The sequence below is a fragment of the Pseudochaenichthys georgianus genome, chromosome 16 (genome assembly GCF_902827115.2).
Source record: "Pseudochaenichthys georgianus chromosome 16, fPseGeo1.2, whole genome shotgun sequence".
NCBI lineage: Eukaryota > Metazoa > Chordata > Actinopteri > Perciformes > Channichthyidae > Pseudochaenichthys > Pseudochaenichthys georgianus.
This window is the reverse complement of record NC_047518.2, coordinates 1,891,831-1,909,279: the sequence shown is the minus strand read 5'-3', so window position 1 is coordinate 1,909,279 and position 17,449 is coordinate 1,891,831. Positions and strand designations below refer to the sequence as shown.

The 17,449-nt window shown below is 40.6% G+C and overlaps 1 long non-coding RNA gene across 1 annotated transcript; it reads left to right on the top strand.

Moving 5' to 3' along the window:
- Positions 1 to 668: 668 nt before the first annotated feature.
- On the top strand, positions 669 to 2,062 carry LOC139435443 (uncharacterized). The gene is made up of 3 exons (XR_011644678.1): positions 669 to 740; positions 1,559 to 1,638; positions 1,976 to 2,062. It is a non-coding gene; the product is annotated as an uncharacterized lncRNA (long non-coding RNA).
- Positions 2,063 to 17,449: the final 15,387 nt, after the last annotated feature.

The window sequence follows — 17,449 nt, the reverse complement described above, 5'->3', positions numbered from 1 at the left end:
GCCCATAATGCTAAATGGGAGCAAATGTTAAAAGGGGACCCAATTATCCCAGTGGTGGCCGCCGGAGTCCGCCGCCGAAGCTAACCGTAGCCGTAGCTAGCCCTTTGCGGCTCCGTTAGCTTCGGCCAGCGGCGGAGCCCGGCGTTATAACTGGAGATCAAGGAATGCAGCGAAACGCGGACTTGGTTCGCCTGCAGCCTTCTATAGTATTAGCTAAAGAAATGATGTTGAACAAGGTTTATTAAGCTGAACATCGCCACAATTGTTCTGCTATGTATCGGTACTTATTTTATTTTCTTAACGTGTGAATGACAAGCATTAAGAATAACAACAAATAGCTATTTATCTTGCATATTGTCTCGTTTGATTATGAATGTAACGTTTATATAGTGGAACTACACTGTTTTATCAAAACCAAAGTGCCACGCAGTAACTTGGTAGGCCCATGCATGTATTTCAGCAGGAAATGTGCAACCTAGATTACATTTACCAACACAGACTATATAGAAATATTTGTAAAAGTTGTTCATGCGTTATTAAGTGAATATGGCATTAACCCTCCTGTTGTCTTTGGGTCGGTTTTCATGTGTTTTTGAATAAAGGTTTCCTTTAGGACCTGTGATCCAGACAGGCTGGACCAGTGGGTGCTGAACATCCGGAGGAATAAATGGACCCCCAACGTTTCTTCTCGCCTGTGCAGTGAACACTTTGAGAGTCATCCCTTCAGCACGGACTCATGGGTACAGATCCTTTTTTTAAAAATAACTTGGTTCCATTTGTGAGTGTAAATTGTTGTTACTAATTAAATACATGTTATACATTATACAATGCTAAATAATTGTTATGGCACAGCTTGCACATCAGTGATGAGTAATGTTCTTTTTATTAAAGGCCAAATTAAGATTTTGCCAGTTAAGTAAAGAAAAATAGAAATCGATTTGTTTGCAAACCATCACATTTCTCTTCAATTTATGCAAAGACTCTTTATCATAGATAGAGAATTGCCATTTCCCCCACATACTCTATGTTAAAAACAGATGAATTATATTACCTTTTTTTTACATTATTTTAATAGCAACATTCATTCATCTGTTGTCATCTTATAACTTATTTATCTTAACAGCTATCACTGTAAAAAAAAATGATTTAATTTTACTATACAATATTTATCTTTACATTCTGTTCTTGCATATGTCTTATTATATTTACGTGTATATAGATTTCTGCCTGCACTAATTTATTATTCTTAATTTAATTTTGAATTTCTTTTATTGTTTTATGTCTTATATAACTGTTGCATTGTTGGAGGAGCTCGGGACAGATGATTTTCATTGCCATTCCCACACTGTAGCCTATGTGCATATGACATCAATCCTTTGAATCTGAATCTTGGAAACACGTAATTGTTGAATGGATTAACTGCATAGTTAACATGTTGGCCCTCTATTGTCTTTTATAATGCACTCTTACATTTAAAACAACATTATTCAAAAGAAAGTTGAATATCTACAGACCTCAAAAAGTTATTTTATGTGTTTTTGTTTATTATTTGTATTAGGGAAGGAGATGCCTGAAAAACACTGCAGTGCCCACCATTTTCTATTTCACCAAAGAACAACAGCCTGGAAGGAGAAGCAGGTGAGTAGCAATGACGAGGTAAGTGACACTCCTAGTTCGACTGTTAATAGCAATGAGGAGGTTGCAGATGGAGACCATGGTAGTGGTGAAAACAGTCTTGCTGCTGATCAGAGCAATATCATTATGATACAAGGCATACCTGAAGAAGCCTTTGTTGTTCCACAGCGTAATGACATTCCAACAGTCAATGCTTGTGAGGAGGATGTTGGTTTGGGACGCAGCAGCCAACACACAGACTCCGCCTCTGTTCACTCTTACACTTGGGCTTTAAACTAAGACGGGTCATACTGAATAGTTTGTGCACACATTTCTAACATGTGATCTTTCTTTCATGTAGGACGCTTGAGGGAAGTTGCAACGCCTCGGCCAATGGGATGTCTTCTCCACGTGAAAGACATTGAAGGCATCATTTATAACTTGAGACAATTTTCCAAAAGTTATGACTTGTATTGGCTTAGATAGTAATGGATTACATCGAACACGAATCAAGATCGTATAGAAAAAAATGAAAGTGTAATCCTTAGTTAAAGAGGAAGAGATGTAATCGGATTAGTTTGACTTTTTCTAATAATAGGGAAATTCAGGATTACAATCTTATTCAAAACCTAAAAAGAGCAGATAGTGCTTGTTGTAAAATGATCAAATGGTATCTCTTCTCTGGAAGCCGTATGTTCTGGAGGATAATACTTTCATTGTGAATCTCTACACCTACTGCCTGAATCTGCTTTATGGTATTATATTATACATTTTAAGTAAAAAAATCATATTAATATTCCTTCTCTCCTGTGTTTATTTGCATTACATTTGATATTGAAGTAATCCAAAACAAAAAGAAAGTTATCAGGTTACATTACTTTTATATCTTGATACTCACATGAAGTTACTGGTTGTGTTTTTGGCAAGTAGCCCTCCCAAGCCTGTGCATAAGTTATATCATTTTAATTACCGATACAGTTGTTGCACATCTTTAATTTATTTTGTAGTGTACTTAAAGGGATAGTGGAAATTGAACCCGAAATAGTTTCGTTTTAACTTATATACAAGCATAATTACGTACCAAAACAATCACACCTGATTAAAAAAATATAATAATTGCCTTACGCATGTTAGAAGCACTTTATTGCAGCTTCCCCGAACTTTTTTAGAAACGAAATGATCGAGTCAGCCAAACCGGAAGTGAGGAAAACTCAGGAAGACGAAACGATAACAAACCATGGCGTCTATGCAGAATGAACGTGGAAGGGCAAATATACCAGACAAAGAAGAAGGATTGTACGAGGTATCCAGTGATGATAGCGAGTCAGAAACATCCTCTCGGCTTTCCTGCGAAAATGTAGTTTTAGGAACTGAATCTGAATCCGATTCAGTAAGCGACGATGGTGAGAATATTGAGCCAGATGATGGACCATTACGTCCTTATTTGTTCGAGCCCGAGGTGATGGAGTTAGTTCACGGCATGGGCAATGGCGAGGATGACCAGGACCAGGCGCCAGATGATGCACCCCTACGCACAAATAATCTGACTGGTAGGTCCCTAAGCATAGCTCACGCTAGGCGCTATATTATATATTGCAAAAGTTGGCATGCATGCACTGTAGGCCTATGGCTATGCCCGAGGATGACTGCATGTAGGGTACATTTCATAACATACCAGGGTCAGGTTCACATAAATTATCTTGTCACATTTATTATTGTATATGTAACAGCCTTATGGGCATTAATTACATGAATACATTTAAATGAATTGTATACTAGCATGATATACAGCTAGAGCCAATCGGTCTTTTGACGTAGTATGGTCCTAATCCTAGGCTAGCCAGGCTGCCTGTCAAGTGTAGGCTGTACTCACAGTACTGTTAGTCTATCATGTCTATATGATGACTGTAGTGTACACATTCGACACTGTGTACCGGATTATCGGATGACGAGGCCTCCGGTCGCCTAATCGACAGGCAATAAATGGCGTTGTACACAATGGTACAGGCTAATGATGCATTAAATCAGCCAGAAAACATAATAAAATACTCGTGCCTCGTCCAATGTTTGTGCCCGTCTTCCTTTGTTTTCGTCATCACCCGAAGATTCCCGAAGTATTTTGTTTCATTGAGAGGGCGTGGTCGGGAGCAGTACAATTGAAAATAAAATGAAACTAGGCGCATGAAATATAAAAAAATGGTTTATTATGCTTATTTTTAATTAAAATACATAAGTTAAACCCAAAATTCGCGGATTTCCACTATCCCTTTAAGTCATACAATGATTCGAAACCTTTACTTTTCATAAAATGCAAGATGTAACTTTCAATGTGGCTTGTGTATTTATCACATTTTCAATGTAAATAGATCTGATTAAATAAAGAGTAAAAGCACAATCTTAAATGTTGACAGTTATCATTTTCCTATGCTTATTGTTAATGTAGTGGTGTTATGAACAAAATGTTGTCCTAAAGGAAATTAAGATGTTTTTTATTTGTTGACAAAAGATTTAAAGTAGATGCTCACAACATGTGGGAACATTTATAGAGAAAAAATGTTCTATTGTAAAACAAATATTTATCTGCATACTGAACAATTTAGAAACTCTCTAAAAGGTATTATCTTCTGTGACGGTACGACCCTGTAGGGATTGTGGGTATTGCACTTCATAATTACATTCTATGGTATGCTTATGACATTGATGCCAACATACATGGGACTAGGGGAGACCTTCTTGTTGTTTGCATTGTCATGATAAATGACAGTGTAGTATTCATTGTCAAGATGTTGTGTTTTTAAACTTGGGACTCTTTTCACACTGCTCCGGGGAAAAGATTTGAGCCTTAATGTGTAATGTTTTCTGTATTGTATGGTAAGCTTATCCTTTCATTTGATAGTCCCATTTGGATGTGATAGCTAACATTTTCAGTAAGCAGTAGACAAAAGAAGTGAAAATATGAATGTAATTTATTTTCAATATTTACATAAATACATAATTATTTTAACAAATAAAATAACAAAAAACATCATAACAAATACAAAATAAAAGGTTTGACAGACAGCCATGCCCAGCATGAGCCTGGAGAGCTGCAGAGTCCATTGGGGGAAGAGGGGGGGGTGGGATGTGGGGAAGAGGAAGAGCAGCCATGTTAACAGTGTTATGGCTACAGATGTAATATCTAACTCAACATTAGCCATGACAGTCTGGGCTTAGCAAGGGCCTTAGAATACATACTCTAAAGGCCAAATCCAAAAACAGTGATACTGACATTTTAGCAGTTCACAGTCTTTGGAGGTGGTCTTTCAGGCAATTGGCTAGTGACTTTACAAAAAATATCATTTCCCCAAGGGGTGAAATTAACTCCATCTCGCAAAAACAGCCCAGGACTGTCATGTCTAATGTTGGAGTGGTCAACAATGGCACCATTTAGGCTATGAACAAAAGTAGCCATAACACTGTTAACAAACTTCCGGGCCTTGTCCATTTTGACAGGATTTGCACCAGCCCTCCACCGGTCGCCTCTGGTTCATCTGGGAGAGCATGATCTTCATGCCAGGGTGCCGATGGTGAAGCTGGTGCAGGTCCTCCTTCATCTGGTTCAGCAACTGAACACTGGGCACATCCCCCAAGTCATTGCCGCCACAGTGGATGAGGATGACATCCGGGACTGCTCTTCCTCGCAGGGAGTAGGAAAAGAAAGGGAGGACACCTCTCCAGCGCAGTCCACCCCAACCGAACCAGCACACCCTCAGGTCGAGGCCAAGGTTGCTGCCGATGGTCTCTGTAGCTCTCTGGACTCCATGCCGGACATAGCTGTCTCCGATTATCCATACAGTCACTATGGGAGGAAAATAAATGAGAGCAACAAATGCTTCAGATCATGAGGAATATCAAATCAATTATAAAGGGTTTCTCATTTTGTTCCTTTGACAATAACATGCAAAATAACTATGAAATCACACCTGTATGGTTAAAAGTAACAAGAGAGCAAAACCTCAAAAAACAGATTAACAGCACACAGTTTATATATTTATATACTGTGTGCTGTTTATCTACAATTGTGCACACATGTATATGTATAGTATGTTTGTGTGTAATGTCAACCATCTGAAGTCATGTAAAGTAAGCCAGGACCATCAACTTACAGGTTGTGCAGTTTGGCGTGGAGGAGGTTGCCATCTTCATTTTTCTTAATGCTGAAATAAATAAAAATGGTTTAATCAATATAAAAGCACCTTTCTTTTTCTACAGTCATATTTCATTAATCACATTTAATTCACGCAACACTGGCCATATCTCTGCTAGTTTACAAAGTTGAGTTACAAATGACATTTATATTTGAAAAACGGTGAAGCACTTAAAAAACAATTGTATAGTGTAGGTTCAAGAACATTTAAATCAAAAGAACAAGTTTTGTAAAGTTACAGGGTATCTTACCTTCAGAATATGCCGGGAACGAGGAGCAGTGACCTCAAGCTGGGTTGTTAGCATAGGTTGTTAGCTTAATACTGAATAGAGCATGTTAGCTTAGCTTCTTAGCCTGAGCTAGGTCTGGAACGTCACGCTCGGTGGCAGCAGGTCCCGCCCTGTCCAACCTCGGCTCCGCCTCAGCACCGCCTCTTTGCCCTTATTTGGAGCAGGCGGGAGAAGGCGGGAGTTAGACTCTGACGTCGCTGTCGAGCCGTTAGTGGCCGACTCCGCCTACTAAGGGCTTCACGGCAACTCTGCAGAATCCTATGGGTGACGTCACGGACCCTACGTCCATTTATATATACAGTCTATGGGAAAAACGCCAGTTCCACATTTTTATTCCACTCCATCGCCGATGCGCTTTAGCCACTATTACAACTCTGTGTTGAAGACTGTCTTCACAACACATGGGCAAATACATGCATTTAAACATATTTTTCTAGCAGGCACCTCCACCATCCAACTGTGCCGGCCGGGGACTGCTAATGTCATGTAGCTGTATAAACTATAAATGCTATCCAGCTAAAAACTTTGACCAGAAGGCCGTGGCCGCTAGCTTGTCATGTAAAAGCTAATGCAATACACTAAAAAAACTCAACCTATTATCCAGGAATGAAACGCTATAGAGACTGTGCTACAGTGGAATAAATAAAAGCAATATTATTTCGTGTTTTAAAGAAATAAACTGCCGTTGGGTTGAGATACTTACTGTAGATAAGATGAAATTAATGAAAAGTGCGGTGATTGTGGGTAAGAAGCGTGCCTGACGTCAACGTTGCCGTCAAGCGCGACGTAACGTTGCCCTGGTAATGATGGAATCTTCTTCTGGTTTATTGTTATTATAATAAAAATGATTATTATTACTGTTAAACAAAAAGCATTTGAAATACAGTCAGTAGCCATCGTCATTCCGATGTGGGGGGAGTGGTTTTCACCATCATTATATATTTTTTGTAATGACTAGTATTAATTAGCCTACAATAAGGGGGTACATGATCAAAAAGGAATATAATCAGAGGTGCCCATAACTTTTTTGCCCTGGTTCTCAAAGGAGCACCTGGAGATGTTGCTTGGTGCTCATCCTTAAAATGAAATAAACTGTAACTTTTGAGGGGGTCTTGACTTTATTTGCCAGACACACGGCACTGAACACACATGCAGAGGTGAACACAGAACACACATGCAGAGGTGAACACAGAACACACATGCAGAGGTGAACACAAGACAACATTAGCACGACCAGTAATCCTACAAGCTGTCATCACTTCCCTCCTGACTGTTCTCCTCACTGTCTTCCTCTCTGTCAGACATGGTAGCTGATGATGTAGGCCTACTTCTTCCTCTCTGGGTGAGTCTGTGATTAGCTGCTTGCATCCACAAGTCAACAGCTGGGTTTGGGTCGAAAGTCTCTGTTGTCATCTTAGACAAGTGGATGTAATCAAATAAGTATATGTGAACATACCCAATAACCTACCATAGCCAATAACAAATTAATGCAACTTATTTTATTTGTGTTGTTCATTCATATCTTATTTTACCTTAACATGTATGTGTTTATGCATTTCTTTTATCTCTCCAGTTTTATAGGATATTTTTGGGTAGGCCTACTGTCCTATAGTATACATTGGAATGATTTCAAACCTGTTTATCCCAATAATTATAAAGGAGTGCCTTGGAAATATGTGTTTACATAAATTGTGACCAAACCGTTTGAACTTAGACTAAAGTTAACTATCTAAACACTCAAGAGTCCTTTACCGAACTGAGCTGCAGTATCAGCCTCTCAGTCTGACTGGAGAGGACTCTCCCTCCACATTATTGTAGACCCATCTTCTTCTTATATCCATTAGAGCAGCTAGCACCAGATGCTAATAACAGGCAGCGCCGGTACCGGGCGGTGCGCCCTTCTCTCTCTCTCCCTCGCTCACTCGCACTTTGACTGTGAGCTGCGGGCGCCAAATAAGCCAACATCCCCCATTTTCATCACTTGCAGCGCCCATCGTACAGGGCAAATGAAACGTGTAACCGGGGTGAAAAGGGTGTTACATTTACTTAATTATGAATATTGTTACATCACGGTCGAAATTTAGGATGAGCCCCAACGGTCAAAAATGTTTTTTTCCCTCCCAGAGCTGCCAGCACAGCGCCTCCACCAGGCCCGGTTCTACGGGGGTGCATAAGGGTGCATTGCACCCTCAGTTCAGTCGTTATGCACCCTCATTTGAAAAATGAAAAGTAAAAAAAATAAAATGAAAAGTTAAAAATATTACATTTTGCCTACTATTACTAACAATAGTAATAAGAAGAAGAAGAAGAATATAGTTGAAATAAAATAAATTGTAATTGTGGTTGAATAGCATTGTCTGCTGCATTTATTTAATCAATTTAAACGGTAAGTAACGTTATTATGTCAGGTGCGCGTGACCTGTGCCGCTGCACATTCATCACCTGCAAGGTGCTGACACAGCAGTCAATGATGGATCAGAAAATGGTTAAAACAACCAGCCCTTATCGCCAGCAGCAACACTGCATCTACTGCAGGTAATAACAGTTCAGATCATGGGGACATTACGTTACTGTCGTGGCAACACACTCTCACTCCCTAAGCGTCCAATAACGACGTTTGTCAGTGTCCGTGGCGTCCAATTGTGACGCTCCTAGGCTCCTTCAGCGTCATAAAGGGACGCAAATAGCTTTCAACTGATTGCAATGTATTCCCATCTGCGTCGGGATTTGACGCTCATGGAAGCACGGCATTCGTTTGTCGGCTGCCCTTAAAGGTAATGTGAGCGTCCATTCCCAGGAGTAAAGGATGGCAGAAGACACTACACTACCCATAATCCCCAGCTATCGTTTGGACTACACCATGTGCTCTTGACAAACCCCGTGATAGTCCTCAAGCTCTGTGATTGGAGAGTGTGCTCCGAGGGTTAAGCCGATTCTCGAACAGCACTTGAAATGGGATGGAACCACGGCAGACTGTCCAAAACTGGATTTGAACAGGTCCACCGCGTCCCCCCTCCCCCACCCCGTCCCCAGAACTACACATGCTGGCTATTCTGTTTCGCAACATGTTCTCTATGGCACGTCTCTACTGGGAGTTGTAGTTTTAAAAGACGTTTTCGTATTTCCCATAATAAGAAGTTGCCAGTATTAAACTGTGTACATCCCTGGAGGTTTAGGGGACAGGAAACACTCACATTTAAAACATATAATTAATAAATGGGTGAAAATTGCTTGTGCCCATTATGGGCAGTATTAATATATATACCCACATGCCAGCTAAGGTCAGAAGAGCTTTATTTAACAGCTGGTCTTATGTGTGTGACCCCTGTGATAACATTACATTACATTAATTGATAAGCCTGAAACATGCACTTGTCAAGGTTCAGAGGCACATTGTGCAAATATGGCAGTAGCCATCGATCAGCTTAAGATAAGATATACTTTATTGATCCCAAGTTGGAACATTTGCATTACATCAGCATGTGTAACAGTTAAATATGCAGTTGTGTTTATTTGAAAATCATTTAGTATAATCACACAAATTCTGTGTTTTATATTCAACAATTCTGTGTTCTTTATTTATTGATTGTTCAATACCTGACAAGGCCGGAGATGAAATATCTACATACATCTTATAGGAGTGTAATACATTATGTATAATATCAGTTAAAATAAGTGCTTCAACATAGTTAACATTGCTGGAGGCATGCATAAATATTGATAGATGTCTTGTAATGCACTGTTGAGGAACCTGCAACCCAAGTTTTTCATTCAGTGCAGAACTACACCACAGTTGTGTAGGCCTATATGATATGTCAATAAACCTTAGAAAATCTTGAAATCTTGAAAGGGATGTGCAAAATAGTCATTACATACAGTCTTTAATTAACTATTAGTAGAGAATAACGAGTAATGAATATACTTTATAGGGATCGTATTAATATCTAATAATAAAAATATTGAAATTCAATAACATGCTTTAACCACCAGGTGTCCCTTTATATCATCTGTGCACCTTTATGGTGTAAATACAGCCTATCTACCAATTGGATCAAATATAAAAGTGAGCCGAATTAGTGTTGATACTGCAAGGAGACGTATTGTGTGAAAGGAAATGTAAGATGTTGTTTAATGGCTGATATATTTATGATCCACGTCACGTTTTCAGTTCCTCATGTTTGTCTTCTCATCAGGGCTCTATAAATACAGAATTACGGCAGATATGTAATATGTAATGCAGCCGAACCGTGTATTACAATGCCGTTATGTGATGACTTTCAAAGAGAAAAGCAAGCACACTCGGAATAAGGTATTATTATTATTTTGGTCTGTTTCCGGTATTTGTTAATGACGATGTGCTCTGAGATGTGAGACTGGAATTGCACAGGGGGGAAATAACGTAGGCTATCTTTAGATGCGGATTTTGTTAAACTAATATGTTTAGGCTGTGGACCAACACTATACATTGACGGGGAAGGGGGTAGCAATAAAGATAACACCATTAAACAGTTACACAACATAACAGAAATAATATCGATAGCAGCGTCCCTAGCAACCACCTTGGTAACAATGAAAACGTTGCGATTTCATAGTAATCTTCGTAATAACTAGCAAACTAAAGATCATGTACATCCACTGCACACATAATCAGAAATAACAACTCATATTTCTCGCATCAAATGACATCAAAACGCATTTTAATGGCCAAACTAACTTTAAAATAGACATTTTCCACGAGAATAAAACGAATTTCGGCCATGTTTTCTTTTTCTGCAGGGAGAAATTTGAAGATCACGTGACATAGACGCCAGCCATCGGAATGAATGGTGAAAAAAACGGGGTTTGTCAAACAGAGCACATGGTGTAGGCCAAACGATAGCTGGGGATTCTGGGTAGTCTTCTGCCATCCTTTACTCAGAAAACATATTTGTTTCTCCGAATCGAAGGGGAAAAATACAAAAGCATTGCACACAATTTAAACCAATCAATGTTGTGTAATTAACAAGGATAATCTGGTGTTTTTTAGTCGATGAGTAGTGCAGATATCACTGTAAAATCAATCGACAGTAAAAGGAGTACTTACTTCCGGGTGTAAAATTCTCCGTTATCCAATGGGAATGGATGCTCACATTGCCTTTAAGGGCAGCCGGCATAAACGAATGCCGTGCTTCCATGAGCGTCAAATCCCGACGCAGATGGGAATACATTGCAATCAGTTGAAAGCTATTTGCGTCCCTTTATGACGCTGAAGGAGCCTAGGAGCGTCACAATTGGACGCCACGGACACTGACCAAACGTCGCTATTGGACGCTTAGGGAGTGAGAGTGTGTTGGTCGTGGACACTAACGTCCTCCCGCCCGACTCGCAGGCTTTGCCCGCCTCGCCCACAGAGGCGGAGCAGCCACAGCCGTCTTCGTTGCCCCAAACACCGCCACCCCTCGGCGGCCCGCAAGTGCCAGAGGACCTCTGCAAAACAGAGCTTGCCCAGGTATATTTAAAAAAGTACCCAACTCGCCTGTACAGTGGGGTGAGGCGCTCATTTTGCAGCTCATGGTTTCAAAACAGAGATTGGCTGGAATATTCACGTAAAAAAGATGCCATCTTCTGCTATGCATGTAGACATTTCGGTTCAAGTAAGTCAGATGCCTTCACCACAACTGGCTACAACAACTGGCGCCATGCATGTTCTTATAGGCTACGTGATAAGGGACTGGGAAGGCATAATCAAGCAAAGAGCACATAGATCCATAGATCTCTTAATGTTGCTCTCAAAGTGCACCAGATTGATGGTTTTAACTTCAATATTTTAAAAAAAATCTTCCCGGGGGAGCATGCCCCCGGACCCTCCCAGAGGAGGTGAGGACCCCCATAGAGGGTGTTAGGTACACTCCCCACTTATGAAAATAGCACTTTACCACTGCACCCTCTCTAATCTCAGATGCACCCTTAGTCATTTTGTTCTGGAACCGGGCCTGGCCTCCACAGATCTGGCGCCCTAGGCGAACATCTATAACGCCAGTGCGATGGGCCGGCCCTGAATATAATTGTCTTTTAAATAACGTAAACTAAAGGGAACAATCTATTTGACACAGCTGCAGCTCTGGCCTTCCTTAAAAACTAATTTAATAAAAATCACAGTTGTATTACACAAAATGCACTGTTTTTAGAGAACAACAATTCGTAACTAATGCACCATAATACATTCTGACGAAAAATTAAAATGATTATGAATACAAATAAAAGAAGCCTCCCGTTGGTTAGTATAAAGTAGATTTTTAAAACATTTCATTGAATAAAAGCTCACTGCGGGACGATCACGACAAAGAAGCCTCATTCACTTTACATTGGGGTTGTTTCCGTGGTGCAGACACGTAAATGCAGGGCCGTCCCTGGCCAACTTGAGGCCTCACGCAAAGTTAGATGATGAGGCCCTCTGTTTCGCAAGCGTCGATGAGGCCCTCTGTTTCGCAAGCGTGACTCCACCACGTACTGCGGTGTGGAGTCGTGGTCATTTCACTTATTCTGGTGAGACCAGGTTGCATAAAGCATGACCAGACACCTTCAGGAAGTCAAACTAGTCTATAACGATATATTATCACAGCATTACAGAACTGATTATGGAGGTGAAATAAAACTGAACCAAAGGAATTACAGCTATAAGATAACTGTTGACATGGACAAACATATGATGGATTGCCACTTAATTCAGCCATATCATTGCACATCGATCTGCTTTACAAATCGGAGTGATATCTTTCCAGAGAAACTGCTGGCAGGACAGAGCTGTGCGGATAGTTGGCGACAGCAAATTAAAGGTCTCTGGGTCAGCATTAATGGGTTGTCCAGATCTTTCCTTCCATCAGTTGCTCCACACCAGGCTCTATCGTAATGATGTATCATTATGATAGAGCTACCGAGGGCCGGGGTCACACTTTTAAAGGAAATGGAATTGGTTCCAAACAAAGATATTACGGTTACTCACAACATCAAAGATGGACTGTTGTCCATGTCCTTCCATGTTGTACTTACAGGCCTCTGATTTCTCCAAAGGGAATATATCGTGTGTATATATCCTTCATTTAGAATAATTTTTATCTGCTTTGTCAATTTCAGCTGTTTGATGAATAAACAAAAAAAACTCACAAAATGCCATGGAAATATTCATAAACAGACAATTCAACTTCCTCTCTGAAAGAAGAAAAGCCACCTCCTTCCTTACTTCCTTCAAACAGGACCAAAACAAAAATAAAACTCACCTGTCTGTTAACTATTCCAACAAATAGCAACTCTGATTATGTTAAAAATAAAGCCTTTAACTGAGTTAGATGGAAACATATAATAAGCTCACACTATAGGCCTAGCTAGATATAGATACATTTTCTTACTTCTTTTTCCACCAATGACTAGAAACCATAACATCACCTCATTCAGGACGACCCCACACAAGAGTTAAGGAAAGCATTTGTTTTTTCATAATCTGACCAAAATTGCTTCAAGATTCAGAATTAATTGTAACTACACATATCTTGCATTTACTCATATGTTGAACTGAAAACAAAGCTTCTAATCAATCTAATAAATAAGCAATGGACACTAATAACCATCATTGTTAGTACTACGTGAAGCACTTGTAACCTGACTGCTGACATTTCACTGTCTTCTAAAGAAACATTAGAACCTAAACAGGGTCACTGAGTCAGGGATTTCATTGTCTCCTGGAAGTGTATTCCCCTTATTATGAGACATCACCTGCCCTTGAAAGTATGTGTGGAGTACATACTTTCACAGTGTATAATTATATTGTGGCAGCTGTATATTGTCACATCTTGTGGAGTAGAGCAGGGGTAGGGCTGTGCAATTAATCGTATTTTAATCTCGATTTTGGCTTGCAACGATAACGAAAACAACGTAATCGAAATAAAACGATTATTTTGCTGCGTGCGCTTTCGCCCCTCCCTAAAAGCCCTCTCGGAAAGGTTGTGAGTGACAATAGTTGTGAGTTCATTGCGAGCGAAGATGGCAGAACAAGAGCAACTCAAGACCAAGAAAGGTAAAACCAATTCCGCTGTTTGGAAATACTTTGGGTTTAAGGAGTCCGACGTGGAACAAAAAAAAGTACCGTGCAGCAGGGGCGGACTGGCCATCTGTGTGTTCTGGAGAATCAGACGCCCGGCCCGCTTTTTTTAAACGTCATCATTTCAGTTTTGCTGCCAGGCGACAGAGGTGTGTGTGTGTGTGTGTGTGTGTGTGTGTGTGTGTGTGTGTGTGTGTGTGTGTGTGTGTGTGTGTGTGTGTGTGTGTGTGTGTGTGTGTGTGTGTGTGTGTGTGTGTGTGTGTGTGTGTGTGTGTGTGTGTGTGTGTGTGTTGTTGGAGTCTACCGGACCAGGTCCGTCCTCCGCGCAGATCGTTTGGATATGGCCAGAGCGGGGTCGCCGTCCGGATCTGCCGTTGACCTTTCTTAGTTCTGAGGGAAAAGGAATTGTGTCCTAGACACTATTCTCTGTTAGCTGTACAAAACTAGACTTTGCACTCCAATGGATTGTTTCTTCAAATAAGCACTTTATTACACAGTTCAACAAAGATATATCAATCCATACTACACCACAAAACGCCAGCGCCTTGGACCCCTTCTTGAGTTCCCACCGTGACAAGCTCGTCAGTGTGAGATCCCAGTTGAAGTGAGTCCCGAATTCTGAATATATCTTGTTCTTTATAGTATTTGCTGTGAAGCCCCCACCTTTGGTGCTCTCTGTGCTGCAATCTGCCTTTTCTGCCCAGCAACACCCAGTTTTAGCTAAGGTCAGGCCAGGGCCATACTCCCTTTTCCTAATTACCTGTTTTAACTGGTTTTCTCACAAGACAGTTGCGCCTGGTGTGGCTCAGGGCCCCACGTACCGTACCATGGTGTTCTGTCCTTGAAGATAACAGGATGTAGCCGGCCAGCAGTAAACTTTAACACGTTATTTTTCCACTCAGACAGCTCAATGTTTTTAGCGTTTCCTATAACAGGATTTACTATATCTTATATTCACAGTTACTTTTTGCCTTATCTTTATCCTTCAAGGGCGGGGCTGATAAAAGCAAATTTGAAATATGTCCGCAATCATAATAGCAATGTGCATACAGCGTTTCGTGAATATCGGAAAAACTATATGCGAGTAGTTTGGAGTAATTTGCGACATGTAAATCGTCAAAAATGGTGTATTGGCTGTTTGCTTGTGACCTCCACGATTAAGCTCTCAAAACATTTCTTCGCAATTTAGCATCATATTGTATAGGGGCTGAACTTGTCCTGGATTGGAATTTTTCTGATCATTTCCCCAGGAAGAGTTAGCAAAGATATGCTTAAAATGCATTAAAAACGCAAATCTTTCAAAATAGCCAACTTTCTCGGGGGCGGTGCTAATGAAATGCAATTTGAAATATGTGTGCAATCATAATAGTAATGTGTATACAGCGTTTCGTGAATTTGGGAAAAACTATATGCGAGTAATTTGGAGTAGTTTGGAGTGATTTGCGACATGTAAATGGTCAAAACTGGTGTATTAGCTGTTAGCTTACGACCTCCACAATGGATTTATCAACAATTTTCTTCGCAATTTAGCATCATATTGGATAGGGGCTGAACTTGTACTGGATTGGAATTTTTCCGATCATTCCCCTAGGAGGAGTTGGCAAGAATGTGCTTAAAATGCATGAAAAACGAACATTTTTGAAAATGGCCGACGTTGTCGGGGGCGGGGCTAATAAAAGCCAATTTGAAATATGTCTGCAATCATAAGAGCAATGTATATACAGTGTTTTGTGAATATCGGAATAACTATATCCGAGTAGTTTGGAGTAATTTGCGACATGTAAATCGTCAAAAATGGCGTATTAGCTGTTAGCTTACGACCTCCACGATTGATTTATCAAAAATGTAATCCGCAATTCTTCATGACATTGGCCAGGGGCTGAACCTGTCCTGCATTGGAATTTTTCCGATCATTCCCCTAGGACAGGGGTGGCCAACCCGCGGCTCTCGAGCCGCATGCGGCTCTTTGCCTAGTTTCATGCGGCTCTTCAGTTCATATCGAATTGTATGTGTGAGTTTGGGGGAGAGACACTGACTCCTGACTAGTGTTGCACGGTGTACCGATACTTGAAAGGTATACCGCGATACCCTGCCGTTAAAAACGTTACGATTCCTCCGTTTCATTAGTATCGGTACTTTAAGAATGACGGGGGAAAGTGCCGTTTTAATAAGAGCCGTGTGTGTTCAGCACTCTGCTTTCACTCCCTGCACTGCAGCCGTGCCTGCAGTCCCTCCCTCTCAAGCACGCTCTAAGGTCCTCCCCTCTCTCGTGCACGCGCAAGCTGCCACATCATGTGAGAAAACGAGAAGCATGGCTGCAAGTGGGAGTGCAACTGCCGCAGCGCCTCGGCTTGTTGACAAAAAAGACGCCAGAAGCAACATTTTGATGTATTTTAGCTATATCTCTGACAGTGAGGCAAGCCTACGGACACCACTAGGCCTGTCTGTGAGCAATGTATTAATTTGATTTAATACGAATGATTGTCATTTATTTTATTTTTTGTTCGCATTGTTTAAAAGTTTGTGTTATGGTTCTGGTGTGAAATAAAGCACAATTACATTTAAGACTGTTTCCCTTTTTTTAAGAAAAATAATCGGAATCGCAATTCTTCACTTGATATCGAAACCAAAATGTTGGGATCGTGACAACACTACTCCTGATATTTAGTAGGTCTGTTAAGTATTGAATGCTGATAATTCTGACGTAATTTGGCCGGTCAAAGTTGTTTGGGCTCGGATAAAATCGCTCCTTTACTTTCGTCCCGTGTTACTTTCGTCCCAGCTCTCCCTACGTGTGTATGTGTGGTGTCAGGTGTCTGAGGATGACAGCCCGCCAATCACAATAATACCTGCAATGCAGTGAACCAATCACCTTTGAGGGGGGGGGAAACCTATCGTTGATTAAACACTATCCAGTGTTTCCCCTACCATTGTCTTGGAGGGGCGCTGCACCCCGCCAACGGAGCCCCGCGCCCCCCCTGAAATTCAAGGTGTTATACATATAGTTAAAAAAAAAAATATATATATATATAGCACCAAATTGCAAATAATCTATAACTACTGTCACTTTTCACATTGAACATGTGCTCTTTTATTAAATAAACTAAATGCTTTCATCTTAAGTTGTGGGTTTAGTGTTTTTGACCCTAAGAAACCCTGATGCATTAATCAATAACAATAATCCACAGCTCCTCTCTCTGCTCCAGAGGATTTAAAAAATATAGCCCAATGCCACAAAAATGCATCAGTGACGTGGTTGAAATCTTGTCTCCAGAAAACAAAAAA